General features: G+C 39.9%; 1 protein-coding gene and 1 pseudogene across 7 annotated transcripts in view; one reads left to right on the top strand and one right to left on the bottom strand.

Annotated features, from left to right (window-relative positions):
* Positions 1 to 12,090: 12,090 nt before the first annotated feature.
* Positions 12,091 to 16,545, top strand: part of Fam168a (family with sequence similarity 168 member A) — a 207,438-nt gene continuing 202,983 nt past the window's right edge. For 2 of the 7 annotated variants that reach the window (XM_047516075.1, XM_047516070.1), the window contains exon 1: positions 12,091 to 12,333. The gene's annotated coding sequence lies outside the window, so the exon portion shown is untranslated. The remainder of the gene's footprint in view (positions 12,334 to 16,545) is intronic. The other 5 variants (XM_047516071.1, XM_047516069.1, XM_047516074.1 and 2 more) reach the window with 3 other exon arrangements.
* Positions 12,152 to 16,545, bottom strand: part of LOC124959591 (N-lysine methyltransferase KMT5A-like) — a 118,398-nt pseudogene continuing 114,004 nt past the window's right edge.

Genomic DNA, 16,545 nt, shown 5'->3' with positions numbered 1-16,545 from the left:
AAGGGTGATTGTCTACAATATGTAAAGACTTTCTAAAAGCAGAGAGAGAGAGAGAGAGAGAGAGAGAGAGAGAGAGAGAGAGAGAGAGAGAGAGAGAGAGAGAGAGAGAGAGGAAGCGGGGGAGGGAGGAACTCCTTTAAGCCACAATGCAATTTCTCTATTTAGCTATCAGAACAGATAAATTTAAGGAAAGTGATAACAACAAATACTGGTGAGAATGTAGAGAAATTGGATCCATCATACTTTGCTGGTGGAAATGTAAAATGATACATCGTGGAAAACAGCTTAAAAGCATTTCTTATAAAACAAAATGTGCATTTATCATATGACCCAGTGTCTTACTCTGCCACATTGGGGAATCATTTTTCAACCAATGAATTATGGAGCACATATCAAACCATAGAACCCAGCAATCACATTCTTCGGCATGTATCCCAGAGAAAGTAAAACTTATGTTCTCACAAAAAACTATACATGAATGTTCCTGCAGCTTTATTTATTCATCATAACAAAAAACTGGAAACAAACCAAATATGCTTTAAGGAGTGAATGATTAAACACACTTGGGTACATCCATATGATAGAATACTGTTTACTATTCAGCATCAAAAGGAAAGAACTATTGACACATGTAACAACTTGGATGAATCTCAAGGGCATTATACTTAGAAGAAAAACATCAACCTGAAAAGGTTACATTTCTCTAAATGACAAAACTAGAGAGATGAACATATTAGTGGTTGCCATGGTACAAAGAGGGAGAGGTAGTATGAGGGAGTTCCTTTGTAGAGGAGAAACACTTCTGTAATTCTTGTTTTTTTTTTTTTTTTTTTTTTCCCTTCAGTTCTGGGGATTAAACTCAAGGCCTCCAGCTTGCTAGACAAACCGTTCTACCACTGAGCTACATCCCAGTATTTTGAAAAAAATTCTTATTTTGAAACAGTGTCTAAGTTTGTGATCCCCTGCCTCAGCCTACTGAATAGCTGAGATTAAGGGTGTGTGTGTCACCTTCCCAGTCAGTTTTGCTTCTTGGTTGTAATGGTGGTACATTATCAGCTGAACTTTTTCCTCTCATCAATTACCCTGAAATATGTAATTGATGAAATGTGTAGTTTGCTCAGAAAAGACTAAAATTGCTGGGCTCAGTGGTGCATGGCAGTTACTTGGGAGGCTGAGCAGGAGAATCAAAAGTTTGAGGCCAATCTCAACAATTTAATGAGACTGAAACCTTGTCTCAAAATAAAATCAAATAAAATGATGGGCTGGGGATACACAGTGGTAGAGCTGCTTGCCTAACATGCACAAAGCCCTGGGGTCAATTCCTGGTACCAGGAAAACAAATAAAATTAATCTTTTTTTTTTTTTCTTTTTAGTTCCAGCAGCACTTAACCACCAAGCCACATTCCCCAGCCCTTTTTTACATTTTATTAGAGATAGGTTCTCACTGAGTTGCTTACATCCGCCCTAACTTGCTGAGACTGGGTTTGAACTCATGATCCTCTTGCCTCAGCTTACCGAGTCACTGAGATTACAGGTATGTGCCGCTGTGCCTGGCCAAAAGATTAGATAAATCTTTGATTCTTTTCTTTATTTTCAGAACAATTTTCAGAACAATGAGTTGGTTCCTAGCATTCTCCACAGATGACCTAGGGGCTATTATTTTCATATAATCATTGTGAATTCGTGAACTTAAACGTATTTAATATGTTTCCACCTGCAGTTATTATTCTTGGCTTCATCTACTGTCAATAGGAAGTTTTTCAATTGGTATGTGATACAACACCAATGGTCTCTGACAGATTCCTTGATTCCCGTTAGATAAGGACTTCCAACCTCATCTTTCATTTCTTTCCCTGGATACACATTGAACTGTTTCTCCAAGAATCCCTAGTTCATTTCAGTGGGGAATGGTATGTAGAGAATATAGTCCAGGTCTAAGTACTTTATTACTATTGGTTGGTCATTGTTTCTAAAAAGAAAAATGTATATGAGTTCATAAAGATTCAATTAATTCTAGCATCATACGATTTTTACTTCTTAGGTCTTAAACATACACACCTCGTATTCATACTTGAAAATCTCAGTTCCTAAGAATATTAACAAAATTTACTCACTTGCTCCCTCCTACTATATACATATTTGTATACTGAATATTTATAGTTTCAAATTATTAATACCAGTGTTATTGCTAACAAAATGATTGCTTACAATAGAATTTCTGTAGTACTTTTGTCCTTTGAGTCTATTTCCCATGACATGTACAGTCAAATTAATGTGCTTTAATGTCATTTAAAATAATTCTTCTTTGGCTTGATATATAATTCTGTTATTTTTTGTTTTTGCAGTGCTGAGGATTGAACTCAGGGCCTCACACATGCTAGGCAAGTGCTTTACCACTGAGCTACATCTCCAAACCCAGTTCTGTTCATTTTGTTTGATTTTGGGGGATTTTTCCTTTTTAAAATTTATCTTGGGCAGGGGTAGAATGCTTGCCTGGCATGTGTGAAGCACTGGATTGGACTCTCAGCACCACATTAAAAAAATAAATAAATAAAGGTATTGTGTCCACCTACAACTAAAAATTTTTTAAAAAATTTATCTTATCTTACAATTATGTAAAACACTCAGTTCCAAAACCAAATCCACAAAACAAGGTATATTCCTCAAAGAATTCTAGTTTCTATGCCTCTCTCCATCATGTTCTGTTCCTTCTCCTACAGTTAAATTTTTGTTTCCTTTAGTTTTTGGGTTATAATACTTTTTTTTTTTTTTTTTGCAATATTTTGAACCCAGGGGCGCTTTACCGCTGAGTTAAACCCCAAGGCCCTTTTATTTTATTTTATTTTTTAGACAGGGTGTCACTAGGTTGCTGAGGCTGGCCTTGAACTTGCAATCCTCAGTCTCCCGAGTTATTAGGATTGTAGGGGTGCACTACCACGCCCAGTGCAAAATTAGTAATAAAGAATCAAGTATTTTTTTTCTAGTCTTTTATGAACAAATGATATACTTCAGGGTAATTAAATAGTTGATGAGGAGAAGAAAACTTCCAAGTAGTAAATGAAGAAGAAATGAGAGAATACCACCATTTGGAAACCTTTAATAAATTACTGAATCTAGGCATGACCATCAATGGATGGTGACATTCTCAAAAGAGACAAAGTCATTTATGTTCCTCTGATGAAAGCATACCACAACATCTAGGAATTAGTTAGAAATACAGAATCTGGATATAATCACACTTTGAGTTAATTACCAATTTACAGATAATCCTGGATATAGAATAACAAGGACTTTCTGCACCATCTGCAATGGTTTATATGTTTAAAATGAGGAACTCATGAAAAACATTAGGAATTGATGGAGCTGACAGGTGGGCATGTTTTGTATTCTCAGAATGCTTCTATCTATTGAATTTCATTAACAACAACAGAAATACACAGTAGGTCATGGTATTTGGGCAGAGCCTCAGTCTTCATGGGTGTCCTGGCCTCTTGACTTTTCCCTCCTGAGAGTCTTCCTGACTCACTCAGCTCTGCTTTCTCTGTATTGTTTAATTTACCTACAGTATATTCTCTGAGACTGTGGAGATTGTCCCATCCCAAGACAATTCATCCTTCTGATCTTGTCCAATCTGCCCCACCCATCCCTGCTGTCCCTGAACGCCTGCTGCCTACCTTCCAAGAGCTTACTTCACTCACAAAAATCCCAAACAATACAAATGTAAACAAAACACAAAAGTCTTGTTGAAGAGAACTTTACATTGACTTGCAAGACAACCCTGTGAGGTTATGTGGGAATATCTGCCTTTTGCGAAAAGATTAAAAAACTTGCCCAAGGTAATGAAACTGGGGTTCATGTGAGGAAAGAGTAGGGAAAAGGACTGGAGTTCAATTATGACTGGATCCTTAGTCTCTGCCACCTGTATCCCCCTACCTCTTCAATCTCACCTACTCTTGTGGTGCACACCTGTAAACCCAATGACTCAGGAGGCTGAGGCAGTAGGATCAAAAGTTTGAGGCCCAGTCAGCCTCAGCAATTTAGTGAGGGCCACAGCAACTTGGTGAGACACTATCTTAAAATAAAAAAACAGAAAGGAACTGGGAATGTAGGTCAGGAAGTGACCCTGGGTTCAATATCTAGTACCCCTCCAAAAAAAATTAGAATTATAGTTTTATAGTCACTGGGTATGGAGGTGCATGCCTGTAATCCAAGCAAGTTGGGAGCTGAGGCAGGAGGATTGCAAGTTTGAGGCTAGTCTTTGCAATGTAGTGAGACCCTGTCTCAGTATAAAATGATAAAGTGCTGAGTGTAGCTCACTGGTAGAGAGCATCCCATCCTCACCCATCTTTGTCATCCCTTCTCACATACTTTTTGTTCTTGTTCAGCCCATTGGGAGAGGGGTCCTTTACTTTGAGAGTTCATGAAAAGAAATCAGTGACTCTTTGATCTCCAATGGGAAAGTGACATTTTTATATTAATTCATCTTTACAGATATTTAGTATTTCCTTCCGTGCTCAATACAGGTAACAAACTACATACATAATTAGTAGTACTGCAGTTCATGTGACTTTGTCACCATAACAGACGTTTTCATGTCATATTGCAGTTGTTGCAGATATATTGAAATACTGTTTGTGCTCCTTGATACTTTGAAATTATGGTAGTTATTAGACTGCCAATGAGATCTTATTCTTTCCTATATTTTTTTCTTTTGGTGGTACTGGGAATTAAACCCAGGGATGCTCTACCACTGAGCTACAGCTGCAGCCCTTTTAAATTTTTTTGAATTTTGAGATAGGGTCTTAACTAAAGCTGGCCTTGAACTTGTAATCCTCCTACCTCGGTCTCCTGAGTTGCTGGGATTATAGGCCCATGGCACTGGGCATATTTTGGGAGGACACAATTCAACAGTGCAATTGTGTGTGTGGGTGTGTGTGTTTGTAAATACATACACATATATTTACATATACATATATATTTTAAAAAATATTTTTGTAGTTGTAGATGGACAGCATGCCTTTATTTTTATGTGGTATTAAGGATTGAACCCACTGCCTCACACGTGCTAGGCAAGCACTCTGCCATTGAGCTATAGCCCCAGCCCCATGTTTTTAAGTTTATGAACTTGAGCAGTTTTTTTGTGGTGCTGAGGGATCAAATCCAGGGCTTCACACGTTAGGCAAGCAGTCTATCACTGATTATATCCCCATCCCTTGAGCAGCTTTATGCTGCTAAACTTAAACTCCAACCACTTCTTCCAAATTATTTTCTGGCTTTTTTCAGTAACAATCTTCACTCTGTCAGCTCTGCATACCTTGCAAAACATCTGTTACTTTAGTTAACTCTTTCATTTGCACTGGAAGTACTCCAAGGTTTTACAAAAGAGAAAACAGGTGTAAGTGGGAAATTGACTTGACTGGGGACACCCAGCTAGGCAATGGCAGGAACTGAACCTAGGATATTAAGTTTTTCCCTGTACTGCTGCTGCTCAACAGGAGCTTCAGTTGTTATTATTGGTTCATTCAGATTCATTTGTGATTTACTTTTGCCCTTAATTTCACTTGATGTGTATTTTCCCTTGCATTCTCATTGATTCTCTATATCATCTATATACTTGTCATGCTAATTGATTAATTGATTGATTGATTCAATCACCATTTTTTGAACCCTTACTTTTCAAGAAGCCCTGAGCTACATTGAACTTTTGGGCCACCAAGAGGAACCAGATAACCTTGGGCCTTGTCCTTGAGGACAGTATGTAAATAGTGAACATAGGGTGTTAGCAGTGTAGTGAGAGTCCCCAGCAGACTCAACCTAGCCAAAGTCAGGAGAAGCTTTCTGATGCCTGAATTAGGTTCTAAAGGATAAGTAGAATACAATTTTATTCCTTTAATATTGGCTATTGAATATTAGAGTGGGCACTTGATACTCATGTAGTGAATTAATGGTGTGTCATTAGTTTTCTAGCATTCTGGCAAGCTGGCATAGCAGCTTTATCTAACAGCCTTCGGCACAAATGGCAGTAACTTCCATTTGCCCAGTGTTGAGCCATTTACAAAACATTTTCATACTTCTTGTCTCATTTGCAGTAACAAGAAGCTCTGAGAGTGCTTTGTTTATATTCATGTAATTTCTCTTGTTTTATCTCTTAGCTAAACTCAAAAATTGTATTTAATTTTCCAAAAAGATAATTGCAAACATTTATAAAATTAAATGAGATAACCTTGCAAATCACAATACAAATAGCACTGAGAATTAAAGAGAGACGAGATTCTAATGCTAACTCAGCCAGTCCCTTCCTCTTTCAGTCTCAATTTCCTCTCCTATAAGATGGGCAGGTAAAGGAAGTTTAGGTTGAAAGGTTTTTTTGTTGTTGTTGTTTTGGTAACCAGGGATTGAACCCAGGGGTGCTTCACCACTGAGCCACATTCCCAGCCTGTTTTTTATTTTTTATTTTGAGACAGGGTCTTTCTAAATTGCTTAGAGCCTTGCTAAATTGCTTAGGCTAGTTTTTAACTCATGATCCTCCTGCCTCAGCCTCCTGAGCCTCTGGGATTACAGGTAAGCACTACTGCACAGCTCAAGCTTGAAGGAAATGAGATAATAGATCTTAGACATTAGCACAGCATTTGGATTATTAATAAAAATCAGTTCTCCTAACATTTTTTTTTAAATAGGTATGTTTTAGTTGTAGATTGACACAATACCTTTTTTTATTTTTATGTGGTGCCAAGAATGGAACCCGGTGCATCACCGGTGCTAGGCAAGCACTCTACCGCGAAGCCACAACCCCAGCCCCCGAACATGATCTTTAATATCCATTTTCCTGTGCTCCCAGAGCAGTTCTTAAAGACTACACATGTGCCAAAGGCCCCAAAGAGATGTTTAGAGAGACAGCATGCAAGGAAGCTCATTAACATTGCTGGGACAAAAACACAACAAATTACAAGTTAATCAGATACTAATAGGCAAAGGATAGTGTTTGGACTCTGTCATTTTGACTCTTGAGTTTATTTTGATGGGGTTGCAGAAGAAAATTAGATATGGTAGAAATAATCAACACAAAATAAAACTGACAATGGCTAAAGTTACATGTGATACAATTTATTATGGATGGAGAAGCAAACTGAATGATCTCATCTTTGTTGGTAACATTGACCACTGCAAAGTTGACCCCTGGGAAAATTCCACTAAGTAGGAATAATCGACACAAAATAAAACCAACAATGGCTCCAATTGCTTTGAGGAAAAGGCAGACTTGGTGGAAATAATTATTAGCAAGGAAATTTTATAATGGCTGAAACAATAATAATCAGAAAAATCATCAAAGAAAAATGATAACAGATGAATCAAATCTTTCTTATAAAATTGATAGAGAAAAGAACATATCTCGATACAAATTCAATATAGAAAAGTTAGAATTTTTAACAGTACAGTTAGAAATATAAAAATTTTATCAAGGAATTAAATTGGCTAATAAATTCATCAAAATGTTCTTCAATTCATTAACATTGATATAATTCTCAGTAAGAAATTTATATGCCATGACTTGGCAGTGATTTGGAGAGAAATTTCAAATTGGATGAAGGAATTAGATTGTGATGCTCTACACTCTTCAAAACACTTTCATACCCAGAGGTTCTTTTTTTTTTTCTCTCTGTATTGGAGATTGAATCCAGGGATATTCTACTACTGAGCTATATCCCCAGGCCTTCAATTTAAATATTTTGAGACAGCGTCTTACTTATTAAGTTGCTGAGCCTGGCCTCAAACTTGCCTCAGCCTCCCTAGTAGCTGGGATTACAGGCATTTGCCATAGTGCTTGGCATACCCATTTAAAAAAATTCTAATAACCTTATGAAATAGCAGGGCAGGAATCATTTCTTCCATTTTACAGATATAAAAATGGAGGTTCAGAAGTGAAGGGATTTCTGGGCACAGTGGTGCATGCCTCTAATGGCAGTGGCCTGGGGAGCTGAGACAGGAGGATGGAGAGTTCAAAGCCAATCTCAGCAATGGTGAGGCGCTATGCAACCCAGTGAGACTGTGTTTCTAAATAAGATACAAAATAGGGCTGGCGATGTGCCTCAGTGGTTGAGTGCCCGAGTTCAATCCTGTACCCCTCTCCCCCACAAAAAAGGGAAGGGATTGAGGGTCCCCAGCATGTTCATGGCAAGATCTACTTTATTAATTAATTAATTAATAATTTTTTACAGACTGCATTTTGGTTTGTTGTACACAAATGGGGTACATCATTTCATTTCTATGGCTGTACACGACTGTAGTCATACCATTCGTGTAATCATACACATACATAGGGTAATGATGTCTGTCTCATTCCACAATTTTTCATACTTCCCCATTGCCTTCTACATAAAGTAGAAGTTCCTCCATTCTTCTCTCACTCCCCCACCATTATATGTCATCATCCACTTATCAGGAAAACATTCGGTCTTTGGTTTTTTGGGATTGGCTTATTTCACTTAGCATTATTCTCCAAATCCATCCATTTATTTGCAAATGCCATGATATTATTCTTCTTTATGGCTGAATAATATTCCATGGTGTATATATACCACAATTTCTTTATCCATTCATCTGTTGTAGGACATCTAGGTTGGTTCCACAATCTGGCTATTGTGAATTGAGCTGCTACAAACATTGATATGGCTGTGTTATTGTAGTATGCTAATTTTAAGTCCTTTGGGTATAAATCAAGGAGTGGGATAATTGGGTCAAAAGGTGACATTCCAAGTTTTCTGAGGATTCGCCACACTACTTTCCAGAGTGGCTGCACCAATTTGCAACTCCTCCAGCAATGTAAGAGGGTGCCTTTTTCCTCACATCCACGCCAACATCTATTATTGTTTGTGTTCTTGATAATGGCCATTCTAATTGGAGTAAGAAGAAATCTTAGGGGTTTTTTTTTTTTTTTTTTTTTTTTTTGGGTGCTGGGGATCGAACCCAAGGCCTTGTGCTTGCAAGGCAAGCACTCTACTGACTGAGCTATCTCCCCAGCCCCCTTAGGGTTGTTTTAATTTGCATTTCTCTAATTAATAGAGATGTGGAACACTTTTTCCAAGGTCTAATTTAGAACCCGATTGCCAGATTCCTGGTCCAAGAAGCTTCCTCACACCTCTTGACTCTCCCAACTCAGACAATGCTGATATGGCTAGAGAGATCAGAGCTCTTCTAATTTTGACCACCAAGCTTCCAGTTCTTGTCACTAGAAAAGTGGGGAAGGAGGAGGAAAAGAAGTGAAGACAGGATTTGGAAAAGGCATGGTCAACGAGACAGAGGGAGGGACTTGTTACATAGCCAATGCACCATAGGCACCTTTTTCGCTGTTGTCAGAAAAGGGAACGGAAGGTTGGAATTCTTAAAATTGGGAGATTAGGATGAAAAAGGAGATAGGCAGTTGAAAAAAGACAGTGCTTGATATATTTGGGGAACATGGGTCCTGAGGAAAAGCAATGTAACCAGAGTGTGCTGTTGAGGGTGCTAGAGAGAGAAGCTTCACCAGGACTGTGAACTGTTATCTTCTGACCTAAGCAACCAGAGCTTTCTCTCAGCTTTCCTGAGCTCCAGTGGGCTGGGTGGTAGAGTTCAAATGTCCTATTATTTTTTTTATAGAACATCAAAGAATAATGACATAAAATTAAAAATACTGTAATTGAATACATTATTTATGTTAAATCAGAAATCATCTGATACCATATTCCACATTTTCTTTTCCTTGTTATTTTGTTTTTGGTTCGGTGCTAAGGATCAAACCCAGAGCCTTGTGCAAGGCAAGCACTCTGCCACTGTTTTAAATACCCAGCCTCAGAGTCTACATTCTGGAAGAGCTAGACACAGTTGTCAGAAGAAAAACAAATATATATATTTTTTTAACTGCAAAACAAATTTATTCATTCTGTAGAAAATGCTTTGTGTAGGCACTGTTCTTCCATTTTTACTTCCCTCCTCACAGTCTCTAGCCCACAGATCAGAAAGCTATGCTATAAGAAATAAGATGTAAGGATTAATGAGTGTGCTTAAAATATGCCAAAGGAAGGTAGGATTTTGGCCTAAGTTTGAAGAGTGAGTAAGAGGAGGAAATGGGTGTGGAAGGATAAGAAAAGGGAAACATTCGAGAACACTGAAAATTGAGAAAATTCTCTTTGTTAATGATATGAATTAGAAGTCACTGTCATTGTTTTAATAGAACTATTGAGCTCCCAGAACCAGACAGAGTCCTTAAGCCACGAAATATTTCTAGGCAGGAGAGAGGTTGTTGGATTTGGAAATTTTACTTTTTTGGAAAGGGTCTCACGATTTTTCTTTTCTTTGATACTGGGGATTGAACTCAGGAGTGCTTAACTGAGTCACATCCCCAGCACTTTTTTGTATTTTATTTAGGGACAGGGTCTCACTGAGTTGCTAAGTGCCTCACTACTCAGCCCTTTTTATTTTTTATTCTGAGACAGGGCCTTGCTAAATTGCTGAGGCTGGTTTTGAATTTGTGATCTTCCTGCTTCAGCTTCCCAAGTGGCTGGAAATACAGACGTGAGCCACTGTGCCCAGCAGTCTCATAGCTTTTCATAAGTAGTATACGCTGCTGGGCCCAGTGGAACACACCTGTAATCTCAGCACTGGAGAGGCTCAGACAGGAGGACTCCAAGTTCAAAGCCAGTCTCAGCAACTTAGAGACCCTGTTTCAAAATAAAAAATAAAAAAGGGTTGGGCAGGAGGCTCAATAGTTAAGTGTCCCTAGGTATCAAATTCCCCCGTACCAAAAAAAAGAGAAAAAAGTCTGGGGGTGTAGTACAATGGTAAACACCCCTGGGTTTAATTCCCAGTAGTAGCCCCCCCCCCCCCCCAAAAAAAAAAAAAAAAAGAAAAAAAATGTGTTTCTTTTTTTTTTTTGGGTGCTGGGGATCGAACTCAGGGCCTTGTGCTTACAAGGCAAGCACTCTACCAACTGAGCTATCTCCCCAGCCCCCAAAATGTGTTTCTTTACAACAATTCAGTCAATATGAAAATTAAAATAACTTGAAACCTGACACCCTTTACCCCAGATAATCACTAATAATATTTTGGGGGAACCTTTTTCCCGAAATCTATGTTTATAGAATATTGTCTTAAATTTCACATAAACTGGACCTGTCTAAACATAGTGTTTTGGAATTATTTTTCCCCTTAAGAGTAAGTTGTAAACAGCTTTTCATGTCAATAGATCTTCATCATTTTAAATGGCTGCTAAGTACCGCATTGTATGTATGCATATATCACCATTTAATGAGCCTCCTATTGACGGATACTTACATTTTTCCCCATAATCAACAACCTAATATAACAATCTGTGTGCTTGTCTTTTATCCATTATCTTTTCAAGGTAAATTCTAAAAGTAATGATGCCGTAAATGTACATAAATGTCCTTTTTACATTTGAATTCAAGTTGCCGAATCGTCCTCGAATTTGCGAAGATACCAGTGAGGAAGCTGCCTCATTATTCTGGAGTGAGACAGTAGTAACGGAGATGGAGAGTACAGAATCACAGGTGATTAGCTCATCTAGGCCTATGCTCGGTGGGTTGATATATTCCTTCCCTTTTTCTCTTTCACTTCTTTTTCTTAACATGGAGGAAGAATCGAGAACTGCATCTCCTACCTTTTGCAGGGACTACACTCCCTGGGAACTGTAGTACCGGGTCTGAGAAGGGTCCGGAAGGAGGAGAGTGGGAGGCTGTGGGGCATGCTGGGAGATGTAGTCCAGTGGACGGCAACCCGTGTCTCTGAGTAGGTTGGAGACGCTGAAAGCTTCACCACCTGAGAATGGGGATGCAGAATCGCCTGACTTTCCCGACAAGTGGTCTTCAAGGCTATAAAAGCCGTCAGCGCACCGACAGCTCCATTCCATTGTCTCTGGCGGCAGAAAGCACGACCCCTCAGCGTTGGCGCGGCGGGAAGCAAAGGCCGAGTGCGGGCCGGAACAGGGCATGCCGGGAGTTGTGGTCCGGCGGTGTTGAGGCCATGGGACGTGTCGCGACGCCGCGCCGGCTCCTCCTCCCCAGCCCTTCTCAGCGGTCCCCCGCCCCCTCCCTCCGCCTCCTCCTCTCTCGCCTGCAGCCGATCGTCCCCTCCCCCCACCCGTCGGGCTTCTCGGCGGCTACTGCAGAGGATTCAGAGCCGAGTAGCTGAGGAGGAGGAGGCTCCCGTCCCTGCGCGCCACCCGCCACCCTACTGGACACGGGCGAGGGAGCGAGAGCGTCGCCGCTGTAGCCTCCAGAGAAGACAAGGGCATCGCCGCCTGTCGTCGCCGCAACCTTTTTCGCCTGCAGCGGCTAGCCGGTGAGGAGACCCCCCCGAGTCCCCCCAAGCCCCGGCCCGCCGGTCCGCTGGTCTGGAGCCTGTGCTGGAGGTGCTGGGGAGAATGAGAGTGGGGGCTGCAGAGCCCCCGCGCGGGTTGGGGGGAGGGGGCTGGGGTCGCGATGGAACGGCGGGCTGGTGGGGGAGACTTGTCCGAGCGCGGACTGGGGGTGGGGTGAGGGTGGGACCCAAGCAGGTTGGGGGGTAATGAAGGAGGTGGGCTTTTAATGGGAGAATAGCCGGACCTGGGACAGGAGCCTGTGTGTGTGTGTGTGTGTGTGTGTGTGTGTGTGTGTGTGTGTGTGTGTGTGTTGGGGCGGGGGGTGTCGGGAAGCATTTGGGATAGTCTTGGGGTGAGATGGGAGACTGAAGTGGGATGTTTTTTATAATGGGGAGGGGACTAAATGAGGGTGGTGATTTGGGGTTGGCCTGGAGCAGTTGACAGCTTGGGATCTGAGCCGGGCTGGGAGATAGGTGGATGATTTCAATATAGAGTGGGATGTAAACCGTTGGATAAGGCCCTGGGGAATGTTTTAATTCAGTAAGGTGGAATTTGGGGTGGGACTGGGACAGACTGATGGAGGTGATAGGGTGGTAGGAGCTGGGGGTGAGGGACTTGGCATGGGTTGAGACCTGAGCTTGAAGCGGGCTTTTGTCACCTGGGGATGGTGGAATTTGCGGAGACTTATGGAATTAGCATGGTTAAGATAGAGCGGAGGGGGTGGGATTTGGGATTTTCCTGGGATGGTTGATGAAGGTTGGAATAGGCGCTGGTAGGGGTGAGACTTTCAATCTCAGGGAGGGAGTGTGATGGTGAGCTGGCAGGAGGGGGATAAATTGGAAGTTAGGCCTAAAATGGGAGGACAGGGATTGAAATTGGGGGTGGGGCACAGTGAAGTAGAATTTAGGGTGATCTTGGACTCACTGGAGAGGGCATTGTGGCACATAAGACTGCTAGACTGGATTCACTGAAAGAATAGTGGCAGGTGGTGAGCAAGATTGGGGGATGGTATCTTGAAGAAAATGTCCCTTGGCCAAGGTGGCAGAAGGAGTTTTGGAGAAGGAATGTTTGTGATGAGCTGGAGAGGTGGTTGTAGATGGTGAGGTGAAAGAGGGGAAATGTAAGATGTGGGAGACCTGGAGTTGTTGGTGTGGATGGGACAGAGAAGATGGAGAGGTGAGCAGTGCTGGGCAGGAGTGGGTTGGATTGTTCTGGAGAGGAAGGATTGGGATATCCTCTAAGATAGAGGTTTAGGGGTTGGAACACTTAAATGGGCAGTTTTGGTGGCTGTTTTTGGGGGAGAGGCAGTAATTAGAAGGTTGTAAAAGGGTACTTTGCAGGGGACAGAGAAGGTACATTAAAGACTCTCTCCTGGAGGACATTTTAAGATGTCAGTTTGATCTTTTTGTTTGTTTTATTTATATTAGTGTCTTTTGGAAGTAAAGTCAGCCAAAAAGGTAAAGTTGAGAGGGGCTTCAGTTAAGGAGGGGAGGGTGTCTTTTATTATTCTTATGTCATAAAGAGGAATTTGGTGGGACCCACTTTGAAACTAAAGGTCAAGGAGGTGCAACTGGGTTGTGATAGGTATCTTTCTGTGTGAGAACTCTGCCTTTTCCTTTCCCCTTCGCCCTGGTGCATTAAAACTAGTCCTGGAATTTGGAATTTAAATAGATTTGATGAGCTTGAGGTTGTTAAGGGTGCATTCCTTGCTTGAGAACTGATGAATGAGACTTAAAAAATATGAAACTGAATTTATTTTCTAGGTAGGCAACGTGCACGTATGCAGAAAGAGCTTAGGCCTTTTTTCCCTCCTCTTAAAATTGATTGCTTGAAGACTCCATTTATTGGTGTCCTGGTTTGCAAGGCAATTAGGCCCATCATTGTATTGCAGGCTAATAATACTGAGATGAATCTTGGCATCACTGCTTTATGTAAACAGAAGACAGGAAATATGGAAATGTCATAAATATTCATTGGTGAGATGGTGAGATGGTACTGATGGAGTTTTTCATTTGATTTTCTTTTGACATTGCTTGATAAGATTTAAAATAATTGGACTATTTTATAGATTGAATTTTCTTCAAAAGGAGTTCAGGTGATCAGAATTCTGTCAGATGTGGATAAATGAAGTATATAGAATCATTTTTATTTTATTTTTTAGGGGATGACGTTGATGTATGCTTTGTATTAACTACAGAAACAACATCTCCATCTATTCATCAGAAATTTGATTTAAAGCTTAGAGATACACTTATTCTCATGGCACAATGCTGATGATGGAAAATAGAGAGGAGTGTAAATGGTGGGAACATCTTTAGGGAAATTGTTTTCTGTACTTATTACATTAACTATGATATGTTAAATATGAAGTGGTTGTTGATTAGAGCTCAGACTGAGGAAAAATGAGATGTAAAGAGGATAAAATTGGCACCAATGGGATCAAAAATATTCTTTTTATTTTTGTTAAAGCTTCACAGTTCAGCTTGAAAACAAACCATTTTTCTTGACTTTCAGTTGAGCACAAAAATACCTACTTGGAGTCTTTTTTTTTTTTTTTGTGGTTTTCAAATTAGGTAGAATGATGGAAGATTGAACTCACCCTTGGAATTGAAAGTGTTTTGTTACAAAGAGGTTTTCTGTATTACAATAAAATCAGTTTTGAGCAATTACCTGTAGTTCTATGAGAGTGTAATCTAACTAATGCAAACATTTCTCCTCATAACTTTACTCTGGGGTCCAGACCTTGCTTTTGTGCATCTGCAGGTAATGTTTAGAGTTGTGATGTTTCTATTACAGTTCTAGCTTTTGAAAGCGCAAAATGAAAAGTAATCACCTGAGAGAAATGTGTTAGTGGATTTTTCTCCCCTATAGCTGTGGTCACCTGTGCAGTGTTAATGTGTATAAAGCGTTTTAAGACGGTGTCTTAACTTCTTTTGACCCTTGAGACACTCTGGTGAAAAGTGGAGAGCAGGTGGAAGTATTGGTAGAGGCCTTGGTAGAATGAATAGCTCATGAATTTAGGAGTTAAACTGGCTTCAAATCCATCACTTGAAAGCTGAGACTTAAGTAAAGTCATTAGAAACCTTTCATATTTACTAGTAATGATTGCTCAGCCTTGTGAATGTACTGAATGCCCGGAGTCATACACTTAAGTATGCTAAAACAAAACAAACAAAAAACTCATTTATACTTCCCAAAGCTATCAAGAGGAACAAATCAGTTCATGTCCTGAAATTGTGTCTTGAAAACACTGTAAATACATGAAATATCTGTTCACTGTTTATTTATTGAATGCCTGCTAAGTGCCAGGGGAAATGAAGATGAACAAAAAGCAGTTGTCAAGGAGCAAGTGTCATGGGAGAGAGAATTTAATGTGAAATAAGTGAGGCAAAATGAGTGTGGTGACTGAGTGTGGGTTCTGAAGTCTGTCACTATTAACTATGTGACGCTGGGCACAGTGAACTCATCTTTAAAGTGGGTATAATAGAACTAATCTCATAAAGTTGTTTGAGGATTAGACAAAATAATCCAAGAAAGCTTTTAACATGGTGTGTTACACAGTGAACATTAAAACAGTGTAAGTTACCATTATTATTAAAAAGCTAGGCAGAGGCTAGAATGATGAATTGCCTTCTGTGTCCTGCCAATGAGTTCTTAGTATTATGGTATTGTATTATTTATTAAAGAGACATTATTTTGTATTATTATGATATAAAAATTTATTGCCATTTGCATGTTTTTGCTACATATTTGCATACTTGTAGTCTAGGAACTTTAAATAGTTCTTTAAATGCCAGAAAAAGTACTAAACAGATGTGAGCTGTTAATTTCCTCATCTATAAAATAAGTAGACTGCTGTCAGATTAAATTGTTTAAAGTTACACAGATAGTAGGAGAAAATGTCTGGATTACATACAGTTCATTCATCTTTATATCTTCCTTTTAAATTGTGAAGTAGTTCATATGTATGAGTATATATAACACAAATTCAAAAAATTATTTAATAATAATAAAGATTGTCTATTACCCAGCCTAACAAAAAAGGAGCTTTGTAGTATTTTTAAAGTCTCTTGGGAAGCTCTGCCCAATTGAATCTTCCTCCTTCCCTCTCCCTTGGGTTTCCCTCTCCCTTAGGTTTCCCTCCTGCTTTCCTGAATTTGACGTGAATCATTCCCTTACTTTTACCAAATATG

Source organism: Sciurus carolinensis, chromosome 11, assembly GCF_902686445.1.
Source record: "Sciurus carolinensis chromosome 11, mSciCar1.2, whole genome shotgun sequence".
Lineage (NCBI taxonomy): Eukaryota > Metazoa > Chordata > Mammalia > Rodentia > Sciuridae > Sciurus > Sciurus carolinensis.
Note: the sequence above shows the minus strand (reverse complement) of the source record. Positions and strands in the feature narration are given on the sequence as shown.